Source organism: Dendrobates tinctorius, unplaced genomic scaffold (assembly GCF_039654945.1).
Source record: "Dendrobates tinctorius isolate UK_male_01 unplaced genomic scaffold, ASM3965494v1 ptg000046l, whole genome shotgun sequence".
NCBI lineage: Eukaryota > Metazoa > Chordata > Amphibia > Anura > Dendrobatidae > Dendrobates > Dendrobates tinctorius.
The window spans coordinates 17,324,062-17,337,169 of NW_027361714.1; the positions used below are offsets into that span (position 1 = coordinate 17,324,062).

Here is a 13,108-nt window from a genome sequence, read left to right on the forward strand (position 1 = left end):
CAAAAACCAGCTTTTCAGCCGGTTTAGCTGTAGTTTTTTTTTTGTTTTTTTTTCTCCTCTTCCCGGTTGCCCCGTCCTCTGGGCAGACCTCGTCCCCAAACAGCAGCGTGCCAAACCGCTCTGGGGACTCGATCTGCCTCACTTGCTGCAGGACGAGGCAGCCCCCCTCACTGCTATTACCACCACCGTCCTCCCCCTCGCACCCACTTTCCTCCGAGTAACTGGAGTCCAGTGGGGGAGCCACTTGCTCAGGGGCAATCCCGCTATATGTTACCTGGGATCCATTGCTGCACACCAGGTCTTCAGGTGGGGCTGGCGCCGATGACCCGCCATCTTCCTCCTCCTCCCCCACCTGGGCAGAGTCTCCTGACCCCCCAGGAGGCCCACCGGTTTGGGCCCTAAACCGGTCATCATTACAGAGCTTTTCCCGGAAGGGACCGCTGCCGTCCAGGATGGCCGCTCTCCTCTCCTCCAGGGCCTTGACCTCCCTCATCAGGTTCTTCACCATGGCGGCCACTCCAGTTCTTTGCTCTGCAGGGAGCCGTTGTTTGGCGATAGCCCGGGCTCCCTGCAGCTCCCCCCGGAGCTTTATCAGGTCGCCACCGGCCTCCTTGTATTCGCCGAGGTGAGCGTGGATGCGGGAGGCGAAGGTTACAGCCGACTCCCCCGCAATCCTGGAGCCCCAGATGGTAGGGGGGGCTCCCGCTGCACCCCTGCTGGTGGAGGCCTCACCTCCGGGGGGGGCGGCCGCCATGTCGCTGCCTCCGGGAGGCTTGGTCCCTGGAGCTTCCATCTGGCCACCCTGGGTCCTTCTCTTCCCCATCCCTGGGACTGGCTAGGTGTTGTTTGATGGTAAGAGGGCCCCCCACCCCCAGCAGGCTTGCCGTGGGGGGAGCCAGGGGCTTAGCCCCGACGCTCAGTCCCAGGGAGGTCTCTCCTTGCCTGGGAAGGGGGCAGGTGAAAGAGTCCAGGTAGAAAATCCTCCCTTCCCAGGAGAACTCAGCAGCGATCCCACCAGCAGCAACAGCGCTCCGCCCTCTCCACTTCCTGTCTGGGAGGAGATGGAACTCTATTTTATTATTTTTTTTTAACCGTATCAAAAAGGACAAACATAACATTCCAGAAAGTAAAACATACAACAACAAAAATACAAACTCTAACCAACATTAACATACAAAAACCATGTGCAAAAACCGCAATTTTTCCAGTCCAGTCCCCAAGCTTTGCAGCTCGAGGGACCCCCAACACTTTCCCTAAACCTTTCTTTTACCATCATTTAACAGAAAAGATAACAAAGAAACCCTCTATCATTCAACATTCATTCACCCCACACATACCCTTTCGCCCTTTCATTCATACTATGTACAAAACTGGAAAAGAAAATCTAGCCCTTCTGCCTTAACATAATACAACCTCTCCTTGGCTTAAGTTTTAACCATCACCTACTTAACACCCCTAAGAAGATTTTTTTTTTTTTTTTTTTTTTTATTATTATAAGGCAACACGTCCGTTTAACCTCCCCCCACCAACACCACAGGTCCACAAGTTCGTGGCCTTAACCACACTCATAGCCAAAAGTTTATGGCTTCCTCTCCCAAAACACCTTTAACTGTGAACTTTTTAATTTCCAGAGTCATGTCCTCTTCCCTTCGATTTCTTTTTCCCTTCCTTTTGGCGTCCTCTTTGGCGTCCTTCTTTCTCTTTTTTTCTTCCATCCATTCCCATCCACCACCCCCCATACACCCCCCTCCCAAACTCACTATACCCCCCCATGCACTCTAACTAAAAAAAACATGTGCATCTGCATGACAGTCCTTATGAAAAAAAAACCACATATTAAACATTTACACATATATCACTTTAATTCAAGAAAACCATACTTTTTACCTTATTTCCTACACATCCTATTTCTATCTTTTTTGCAGGCCCAAGTTCAGTGCCTGCAAACCCAATATCCATTAATTCTATGTATCCAAAACAAAAACTCTACAGTGGCATGCAATAGCCCACCACCAGGAAGGGAGTTCTCGAGGCCCCATCCCTAACTAACAGACTCACCCTGTCCCTCAAAGAAACTAAAGACTGTCCCTACTTCTGTCCCTGAAGAAACTGCCCCTACCTGTCCCTCTCTGCCCCTATGCTACCTAACTTAACATAACTAACTCTCTATCTGACCCTCAGTGCCTGTCCCTCCCTGTCCCTATCTGCCCCTACTTCTGTCCCTATCACACCCAGGTGAAATTATGCTGTCCCTACTTCATTCACACGGGCCTAGCTCTCCCTAGAGTACGATCTTAAAGGGAAAGACCTCTCCAAAGTTGAGAGGCTTTCCTCGTACCCAACCTCTCGAACTCCAGAGAACGGACCTTCACCAGGTCACCCAAGATGTTGCCTACAACCTCGTCCCTTGGGAGGGATTTCTGCTGCGTCGAAACTAAACACCGTGCATTCCAAGTGTAGAACCTAACCACTACACTAACTAGGAATAAAGTGCACGGGTCCCGGCCACCCAGGGTTCTGAATGCCCCATAGGCCCACTCTGCATAGGAGAGGGACGCCAGCCGCGGCCAGCGTATGGAAGCACCCACCCTGTTGCAGACCTCTGTATTAAAGGGACAATGAAGCAGGAAGTGCTCCATGCTTTCCAGCACGTCGCCACACTCTTCCCGGGGGCAACCCCGATCATCAGAGTTCCTGTACTTCAGGTTGTCCCTTACATACAGTCTCCCGTGAAAGCAGCGCCAGGCCAAGTCCCAAAACTTCATGGGGATCCGTTTGGAATTCAACAACCCCAGCCCGACCTCCAGATCCCGGCCTGGGCAATCCCTAAGGGCCAGGGGCTTCTGGAAATGGGTCATCAGGACCCTTCTGTCAAGGCATTGCCTCGACATGGTCCTGATCTCCCACATTCCCAGACCCCACCGGCGGATCACCTTCAGAACCGGGGTAGCGTAAGCCGGGAGATGCCCATGAGGTGTACGCAGGTCCTTCACTCGCCCTCCTGCCTCCCATTCCTGGAAGAAAGGCCGAAGCCAACCCCGACAGGAGACTACCCACGGAGGAGCCCTCTCTTGCCAGAGGTTTGCAATATTAATCTTGACAAAGGTGTTTACCAGGAACACCACTGGGTTGACCATACCCAACCCGCCTAGTCTCCTCGTGCGGTATGTGACCTCCCTCTTAATTAGGTTGAGCCTGTTCCCCCATAACAGTTGGAAGAACAGGCTGTAGACCCGTGTCCAGAGGGGCTCTGGCAAGATGCACACGCTGCCCAGATAGATTAACAAAGGTAGCAAATAGCCTTTGGCCAGAGCAACCCTTTCCCTCAGGGTTAAAGTCCAACCCTTCCACTGGTCCACCTTTTGGGCGGCGATCTTCAGTCTGCCTTCCCAATTTTGCTGGGGGTAGTCCCCGGGGCCAAAACTGATGCCTAAAATTTTGGCGGTGGCCTGAGGCTCTGGGAGGGTGTCCGGGAGACCAAAACTAGGATCTCCCCCTCCCAGCCAGAGACTTTCACACTTGTCCCGGTTGATCATGGATCCGGATGCCTCCGAGTAGCGTACCACCTCCGACATAACCCAGTCCGCCTCCCCTCTCGAGGATACGAAAAGGGAAACATCGTCGGCGTACGCCACCACCCTCAGAGAGGACCCAGAGCCCGCCTGGTCCATCCCGACTCCCGCCAACGGTCCACGATCGACCCTCCTCAGGAAGGGATCAATCGCGAACACGTATAAAAGCGGGCTCAGCGGACAGCCCTGACGGACCCCAGAACCCACCTCAAAAGGGTGACCTGACCAACCGTTCACCAGCGGGAAAGTCTCAGCCCCTTGGTATAAGGTCTCTAACCAATTTACAAACCTCCCGGGCAGACCGTACCTCAAAAGGACGGACCAGAGGTACTCATGGTTGACCCGGTCAAAGGCCTTCGCCTGGTCTAAGGACAGCAAGTACCCCTTCCAGTGGCCTGCCCTACCCTGCTCCACTGCCTCTCGGACACCGAGTACAGCACTAAAAGTACTGCGGCCTGGAACAGAGCAGTGCTGGGCCCCCGAAAGGAGCCGGGGTGCAAATTTCACCAGCCGATTAAAAAGCACCTTGGCCAGAACCTTCCGGTCCGTATCGAGAAGCGCTATGGGACGCCAATTCTCGATACGGGACGGATCCTTACCCTTTGACAGGATAATGAGGGCTGACTTCCTCATTGACTCGGGAAGAGTGCCCGAGGAAAGACACTCATTAAATACCCCTGTCAAGAGGGGGACCAAGGAGTCCCTAAAAGTCTTGTAAAACTCGGATGTTAAGCCATCCGGACCTGGCGATTTCTTGGGCCGAAGCCCATCAATGGCCAGTCTAACTTCCTCTTCCCTGATTTCTTCTGCCAAAACATCAAGAGCGGGATCACCCCCTGGCTCAGGGACGGCTTCGGCCAGGAAAGCCGACATCCTGTCCCGATCCAGATCCTTCTTTTCCAAGAGGTGTGAGTAAAAGGATCTGACCACCTCCAAGATCCCTGATTTGGATCTGTTCAGGGACCCTGTACTGTCAATCAGTCCAGTCACCATCTTACAATTCACTGACATCTTGCAGTTTCTGTAAGGGTCGGGCGAGCGGTACTTCCCGAAATCCCTCTCAAAAACCAAAGATGTGTGCCTATCATACTGACACCTCTTGAGTAAAGATTTCACCCTGGAGATTTCCTCGCGGTCACCTCCAGTCGAGACAAGCTGCTCGAGTTTCCTCCCCAGGGCCTGGTACAAGCGATGCCTGTTCAAGCACCTGAGGCTCGAGAGCTGGCGGAAGAAACCTGCCACCCGCTTTTTGAAGATCTCCCACCACTCTGACTTACTACTACAGAGATCCAACAGCGGTACCTGGCTCTGAAGAAAATCCTCGAAGGATTGTCTCACCTCCGCTTCTTCCAGCAGGGACGAATTGAGCTTCCACAGCCCTCTTCCCATCCGAGGAGTCTCTGCAACATTCAGAGAAAAGAAAATTAGACAGTGGTCGGAGAACTCCAACTCAACGGCGGACACAGCGGAAAAGATGGCGTCCTCCTTTAAAAAAAACCTGTCTATTCTAGACCTACTGCTACCCCTATGATAGGTGAAACCCCTGTGACCTGGGGTGTGCCGGATGTGGACATCCACCAGGCGAGCCTCACTGGCTATGCTGTTCAACGCGACGCTATCATAAGCCAGGCGATCTCCGGGACCCCCCCGGTCACGGGACCTCGTAATGGTGTTGAAGTCCCCACCGAAGACCACCTGTCGGCTCGTAAAAAGAAAGGGCTTGATCCTCAGGAAGAGACATTTGCGGTCCCACTTTGACTGTGGGCCGTAGATGTTAATGAGCCGAAGCTCTTGTCCCCTCATGAAGACATCAAGGATCAGGCACCTCCCCATTTCCAACTCGGTAACCCGTCTGCATTCCACATCTGCGGTCTTAAAAAGGACCGCCACCCCGCTATACGGCTCGGCCGCAAGAGACCAGTATGAGGGCCCGCACCTCCACTCCCTTCGTGCTTTATGGATGGCCCCCATGTCAGTTATTCTGGTCTCCTGCAAGAATAAAATTTCTGCCTCAATCCGGGAGAAAAAATCGTAGGCCGTGAAGCGAGCCGCATCTGACTTTATGCTGGCGACATTAATAGACGCCAGCGTCAACGGGGCGAGTTCAGCCATCATGGGTGATCGAGTTGGACGGCCAGCCTCTTCCCCATCTTATCATCTCCATCTGGGGAGGGGTCGGACATCCTCCTCTTCAAAGATGCCCCAGACATATCCATCCCCCCTCCCCTGGTGTCCTCGCCCCCGGGTTCCAGGTCTGTCCCCCCCCCAGGAGGAACAGTGCCCCCTGAGGGACGGACTCCACCATCCCCTGAAGGACTCTCCGGTGGTACCCCCGGCCCAGCATCCCCGTCTTGCGGCTCATCATCTGAGCCTCCGAGGACACTGAACCGATTGGAGAGAACAATCAGAGGGGGGTCAGCGGGCCCTTCCGTACGCACCCTGATGGTCGGGGGTGGGGGAGGTTCTGAAGGCTTAACAGTCTTCTTCCTCCCCTTCTTATTGCGCTTGGCACGCTTGGGTCTGTCACCCGGTACTGTAGGCTGCCCCTGGACATCCTCCTCAACACTTTCATACTGAGAGGACCCGTCTGAGTCAGCCGCTTTCTCCTCCCTCTCCATCCTCCTGATCTCCTCTCTTACCGCACGCTCCCCCAGGACCTCAGAGGCTCTTGCCACGGGCTTGGAGGGAGGAGCAGGCATCGACCCGGTCGCCCGGGACACCACCTGCCCCCCGCCTACATGGCGTTTTTCCTGCCGCCGCTGGTACGCGGGGCCCCTTGCCTTGACAATGCCTTTCCTCACTGGTCCCCTAGCCCCCTCCCCTCCACCACCACCCGCCACAGCAGCAGGGACACCGCCAGGGGTTTCTCCCTCACGGTCTCCCCCCACCGGGCCCGTGGCGGCATTGGAGAAGGAGCGAGGGCAGCGGCTAAGAGGGTGGCCTAGGTCACCACACAGGTGACAGCGAATATCTTTACACGAGGCGGCGAGATGACCCACCCCACCACACAAGGCACATTTCTGCACCTTGCAGCTTGCGCTGAAGTGAGTGGGGTCGCCGCACTTGTGGCAGACCTTCGGCTGCCCCTGGTAGAAGACCAGGATCCTGTCCCTTCCCAGGAACGCCGAGGAAGGGATGTGGGTGACCGGGTAACCTTCAACTTAACCATGAAGGTCCAGCCCCCCGACCAAATGCCGAATTCGTCCCGATTTTTTTTGGGGACTTCAGTGACTTCCCCGTAACGGGAAAGCCACGTCATGATGTCCACGCCTGCGAGAGACTCGTTACATGTAACTACGGTCACTCGCTTGACGGAATTTTGGCGAGACACCGCTTGCGCTAAGAAATCTCGCCATCCGGGCTCTTCCCGCACCAGCTCGTAGTTCGACCAGAAGAGCTCAAGCCCCTCTGGCCGCACGAAACTGACGTCAAAGAAGCGGGACGCCGAAGGATGTATCAGGGCGAAGATGTCGTTCGCCCCGAAGCCCATCTTAAGGAGGAGCTCAACCACCCTGCTCCTAGGCGGGCAAGCATCATTGCCCCCCCACCTAAGACGGACCACATTCCTCCTTTGCGGCCCCTGCCCGGCTGTAGGGAGAGACCAAACAGTCCCTCCTTCCCTTTGCTCTTGGAAGGCGGCAAGGCCATGTCTCTCTATCCAGAAAGACAAGTCCACCGTCCTCCCCTCTACCACAATCGACCGTTCTCCCCTTTTGAGAGCCTCCAGGAAACGGCGGTGCAAAACGCCGTCCCTGGAGCCCGGAGGCGAGGAGACCCCCCCCAGGACCCCCCCGACCCCCGGCCGCGGCCCCCGCATAACTACGTTGGGGTCCTGCGGCCGGGGGGGCAGATGGGCCAGCCCTCCCCCCACTACCACCACCACTCGCTCCAGCACCTTCATTCACTCTCCCAGTCACTCTTCCGGTCACTCCTTTATTATGTGCACTCACCCTCGCACCTACACCCACATTCACACTAGCACTCCTTTCAGTCCCATTCACACCTCCACTCACTCCCTCATCCATATCACTCATATCCCTATCCATATCCGCAAACATTTCCTCAAAAATGTCACTCATGCTCTCATACTCACTATCACACTCACTATCTTTTCCACTATTATTTACATTACTATTTCCTTTATTATTTACATTACTATTTCCTTTTTCCCTGCCATTCTCCCTCCCACCTGCTGGGGGCCCTCTGCTGCCCGAAGCGTCCTGGCTGACTTGCTGGCCAGTGCCGCTGGCCAGGAGTGCCGCTGCCCCTTTAAGGACCTCCATCTTGTCCTCCATAGTGATCCTGTTGGGTCTGGGAGCAGCAGCAACTCCTGGCTTCTCCAGCTCTGTTTTTTTTTTTTTCTTTCCGTCATCATTAGTAATTTTCTTCAGGGCAGGGACGGCCACTGGCACCGCACCCTGCCCTGCTCCTCCACTCTTTACCCCCGCCGCTGGCACCACTGGAAGCGCCAGAGCCCCCGCACCCCCAGACAACGGTAGGTGGGCCGGGGACCCCGACAACTCCCCACCAGCATTGGGGGTTTGTTGGAAGCTTTGAGTATTTTTGCTGGGAAGGGTGGGTGGGACAGAGGGCCGCGGGCCCGCCATGGCCACGCCCCCCCCGCCAGCCGCAGCCCCCCTAGGCCGGGCAGCAACCTCTTGCGAGGCCCCGCCCCCCCGGGGTGACGTCAGCGCAGCGGGCGGAGCTACGACCACCGAGGCCACGCCCCCCCGCCAGCCACAGCCACCACAGGCGGAGCAGCGGCCCCTTGCGAGGCCACGCCCCCCCCGGGTGACGCGGGCTTAGCGGGCGGGACTATGGCCGAGGAGGACACGCCCCCCCGCATGCCGCAGCCTTTGCAGGCCTGGCGACACCCGGGGAGGCCACGCCCCCCTCACGGACCCCTACTGCCGCCACTCTGAGCCCACCGCTCGAGGAGGGCAAGGCCGGCCACTCCCCCACGTCACCCAGTGGTGGCGGAGCCTCCTGCACGGACCCATTTCTGGGCCGGCGTGCCTGAGACCCCGCCTTCGCCACGGGCGCCGATAGGGGGGCTACCAGCACCCTGCGCCGCCTGAGCTGTCTTGTTGGTACGCCCCATTTAGGCCCCTGGACCCCCACCGGCGATCCAGATTTAACGGATCCGTTCGTGGGGGGCCCAGGAGCCCCAGCACTCGCCGCCGGAGGTGCGGCCCTGGCTGTACCTGACGCCGGGCCAGCCCCCCCTGCCACCGGGGACTGAGCCCGAACATCACTACATCTTGTACCGCCAGCGGCTTTTACACCGCTGGCACCAGCACCGACCACCTCCATGTCGCTGCCTGAACTCCCGCTGCCACCACTAGACATGACAGCTGAGTCCAGGCACACATCACTCTGCCCGCTCCCTCGCTGCGGACCCACCACAGGGCCCGAGCCGGGGTGGGCAGCGGGTTCCATACTGCGGGACAGGGAGGCCCCGGAAAGAGGAGCAAAAACCAGCTTTTCAGCCGGTTTAGCTGTAGTTTTTTTTTTTGTTTTTTTTTCTCCTCTTCCCGGTTGCCCCGTCCTCTGGGCAGACCTCGTCCCCAAACAGCAGCGTGCCAAACCGCTCTGGGGACTCGATCTGCCTCACTTGCTGCAGGACGAGGCAGCCCCCCTCACTGCTATTACCACCACCGTCCTCCCCCTCGCACCCACTTTCCTCCGAGTAACTGGAGTCCAGTGGGGGAGCCACTTGCTCAGGGGCAATCCCGCTATATGTTACCTGGGATCCATTGCTGCACACCAGGTCTTCAGGTGGGGCTGGCGCCGATGACCCGCCATCTTCCTCCTCCTCCCCCACCTGGGCAGAGTCTCCTGACCCCCCAGGAGGCCCACCGGTTTGGGCCCTAAACCGGTCATCATTACAGAGCTTTTCCCGGAAGGGACCGCTGCCGTCCAGGATGGCCGCTCTCCTCTCCTCCAGGGCCTTGACCTCCCTCATCAGGTTCTTCACCATGGCGGCCACTCCAGTTCTTTGCTCTGCAGGGAGCCGTTGTTTGGCGATAGCCCGGGCTCCCTGCAGCTCCCCCCGGAGCTTTATCAGGTCGCCACCGGCCTCCTTGTATTCGCCGAGGTGAGCGTGGATGCGGGAGGCGAAGGTTACAGCCGACTCCCCCGCAATCCTGGAGCCCCAGATGGTAGGGGGGGCTCCCGCTGCACCCCTGCTGGTGGAGGCCTCACCTCCGGGGGGGGCGGCCGCCATGTCGCTGCCTCCGGGAGGCTTGGTCCCTGGAGCTTCCATCTGGCCACCCTGGGTCCTTCTCTTCCCCATCCCTGGGACTGGCTAGGTGTTGTTTGATGGTAAGAGGGCCCCCCACCCCCAGCAGGCTTGCCGGGGGGGGAGCCAGGGGCTTAGCCCCGACGCTCAGTCCCAGGGAGGTCTCTCCTTGCCTGGGAAGGGGGCAGGTGAAAGAGTCCCGGTAGAAAATCCTCCCTTCCCAGGAGAACTCAGCAGCGATCCCACCAGCAGCAGCAGCGCTCCGCCCTCTCCACTTCCTGTCTGGGAGGAGCTGGAACTCTATTTTATTATTTTTTTAACCGTATCAAAAAGGACAAACATAACATTCCAGAAAGTAAAACATACAACAACAAAAATACAAACTCTAACCAACATTAACATACAAAAACCATGTGCAAAAACCGCAATTTTTCCAGTCCAGTCCCCAAGCTTTGCAGCTCGAGGGACCCCCAACACTTTCCCTAAACCTTTCTTTTACCATCATTTAACAGAAAAGATAACAAAGAAACCCTCTATCATTCAACATTCATTCACCCCACACATACCCTTTCGCCCTTTCATTCATACTATGTACAAAACTGGAAAAGAAAATCTAGCCCTTCTGCCTTAACATAATACAACCTCTCCTTGGCTTAAGTTTTAACCATCACCTACTTAACACCCCTACTTTTTTTTTTTTTTTTAAGATTTTTTTTTTTTTTTTTTTTTTTTTTATAATTTTTTTTTTTTTTTTATTATTATAAGGCAACACGTCCGTTTAACCTCCCCCCACCAACACCACAGGTCCACAAGTTCGTGGCCTTAACCACACTCATAGCCAAAAGTTTATGGCTTCCTCTCCCAAAACACCTTTAACTGTGAACTTTTTAATTTCCAGAGTCATGTCCTCTTCCCTTCGATTTCTTTTTCCCTTCCTTTTGGCGTCCTCTTTGGCGTCCTTCTTTCTCTTTTTTTCTTCCATCCATTCCCATCCACCACCCCCCATACACCCCCCTCCCAAACTCACTATACCCCCCCATGCACTCTAACTAAAAAAAACATGTGCATCTGCATGACAGTCCTTATGAAAAAAAAACCACATATTAAACATTTACACATATATCACTTTAATTCAAGAAAACCATACTTTTTACCTTATTTCCTACACATCCTATTTCTATCTTTTTTGCAGGCCCAAGTTCAGTGCCTGCAAACCCAATATCCATTAATTCTATGTATCCAAAACAAAAATTCTACAGTGGCATGCAATAGCCCACCACCAGGAAGGGAGTTCTCGAGGCCCCATCCCTAACTAACAGACTCACCCTGTCCCTCAAAGAAAACTAAAGACTGTCCCTACTTCTGTCCCTGAAGAAACTGCCCCTACCTGTCCCTCTCTGCCCCTATGCTACCTAACTTAACATAACTAACTCTCTATCTGACCCTCAGTGCCTGTCCCTCCCTGTCCCTATCTGCCCCTACTTCTGTCCCTATCACACCCAGGTGAAATTATGCTGTCCCTACTTCATTCACACGGGCCTAGCTCTCCCTAGAGTACGATCTTAAAGGGAAAGACCTCTCCAAAGTTGAGAGGCTTTCCTCGTACCCAACCTCTCGAACTCCAGAGAACGGACCTTCACCAGGTCACCCAAGATGTTGCCTACAACCTCGTCCCTTGGGAGGGATTTCTGCTGCGTCGAAACTAAACACCGTGCATTCCAAGTGTAGAACCTAACCACTACACTAACTAGGAATAAAGTGCACGGGTCCCGGCCACCCAGGGTTCTGAATGCCCCATAGGCCCACTCTGCATAGGAGAGGGACGCCAGCCGCGGCCAGCGTATGGAAGCACCCACCCTGTTGCAGACCTCTGTATTAAAGGGACAATGAAGCAGGAAGTGCTCCATGCTTTCCAGCACGTCGCCACACTCTTCCCGGGGGCAACCCCGATCATCAGAGTTCCTGTACTTCAGGTTGTCCCTTACATACAGTCTCCCGTGAAAGCAGCGCCAGGCCAAGTCCCAAAACTTCATGGGGATCCGTTTGGAATTCAACAACCCCAGCCCGACCTCCAGATCCCGGCCTGGGCAATCCCTAAGGGCCAGGGGCTTCTGGAAATGGGTCATCAGGACCCTTCTGTCAAGGCATTGCCTCGACATGGTCCTGATCTCCCACATTCCCAGACCCCACCGGCGGATCACCTTCAGAACCGGGGTAGCGTAAGCCGGGAGATGCCCATGAGGTGTACGCAGGTCCTTCACTCGCCCTCCTGCCTCCCATTCCTGGAAGAAAGGCCGAAGCCAACCCCGACAGGAGACTACCCACGGAGGAGCCCTCTCTTGCCAGAGGTTTGCAATATTAATCTTGACAAAGGTGTTTACCAGGAACACCACTGGGTTGACCATACCCAACCCGCCTAGTCTCCTCGTGCGGTATGTGACCTCCCTCTTAATTAGGTTGAGCCTGTTCCCCCATAACAGTTGGAAGAACAGGCTGTAGACCCGTGTCCAGAGGGGCTCTGGCAAGATGCACACGCTGCCCAGATAGATTAACAAAGGTAGCAAATAGCCTTTGGCCAGAGCAACCCTTTCCCTCAGGGTTAAAGTCCAACCCTTCCACTGGTCCACCTTTTGGGCGGCGATCTTCAGTCTGCCTTCCCAATTTTGCTGGGGGTAGTCCCCGGGGCCAAAACTGATGCCTAAAATTTTGGCGGTGGCCTGAGGCTCTGGGAGGGTGTCCGGGAGACCAAAACTAGGATCTCCCCCTCCCAGCCAGAGACTTTCACACTTGTCCCGGTTGATCATGGATCCGGATGCCTCCGAGTAGCGTACCACCTCCGACATAACCCAGTCCGCCTCCCCTCTCGAGGATACGAAAAGGGAAACATCGTCGGCGTACGCCACCACCCTCAGAGAGGACCCAGAGCCCGCCTGGTCCATCCCGACTCCCGCCAACGGTCCACGATCGACCCTCCTCAGGAAGGGATCAATCGCGAACACGTATAAAAGCGGGCTCAGCGGACAGCCCTGACGGACCCCAGAACCCACCTCAAAAGGGTGACCTGACCAACCGTTCACCAGCGGGAAAGTCTCAGCCCCTTGGTATAAGGTCTCTAACCAATTTACAAACCTCCCGGGCAGACCGTACCTCAAAAGGACGGACCAGAGGTACTCATGGTTGACCCGGTCAAAGGCCTTCGCCTGGTCTAAGGACAGCAAGTACCCCTTCCAGTGGCCTGCCCTACCCCGCTCCACTGCCTCTCGGACACCGAGTACAGCACTAAAAGTACTGCGGC

General features: G+C 55.7%; 1 protein-coding gene and 1 long non-coding RNA gene across 3 annotated transcripts in view; one reads left to right on the forward strand and one right to left on the reverse strand.

The window, feature by feature from the left end:
• Positions 1-13,108, reverse strand: part of LOC141089382 (uncharacterized) — a 153,491-nt gene that overhangs the window by 117,073 nt on the left and 23,310 nt on the right. The window lies entirely within an intron of this gene.
• SMPDL3A (sphingomyelin phosphodiesterase acid like 3A) overlaps positions 1-13,108 on the forward strand; it is a 145,036-nt gene that overhangs the window by 1,063 nt on the left and 130,865 nt on the right. The window contains exon 1 of one of the 2 annotated variants that reach the window (XM_073575739.1): positions 7,933-8,067. The exons of the other annotated variant lie outside the window; for it this stretch is intronic. The gene's annotated coding sequence lies outside the window, so the exon portion shown is untranslated. Of the gene's footprint in view, positions 1-7,932; positions 8,068-13,108 lie in introns of those variants that run through there. 2 annotated transcript variants of the gene reach the window in all.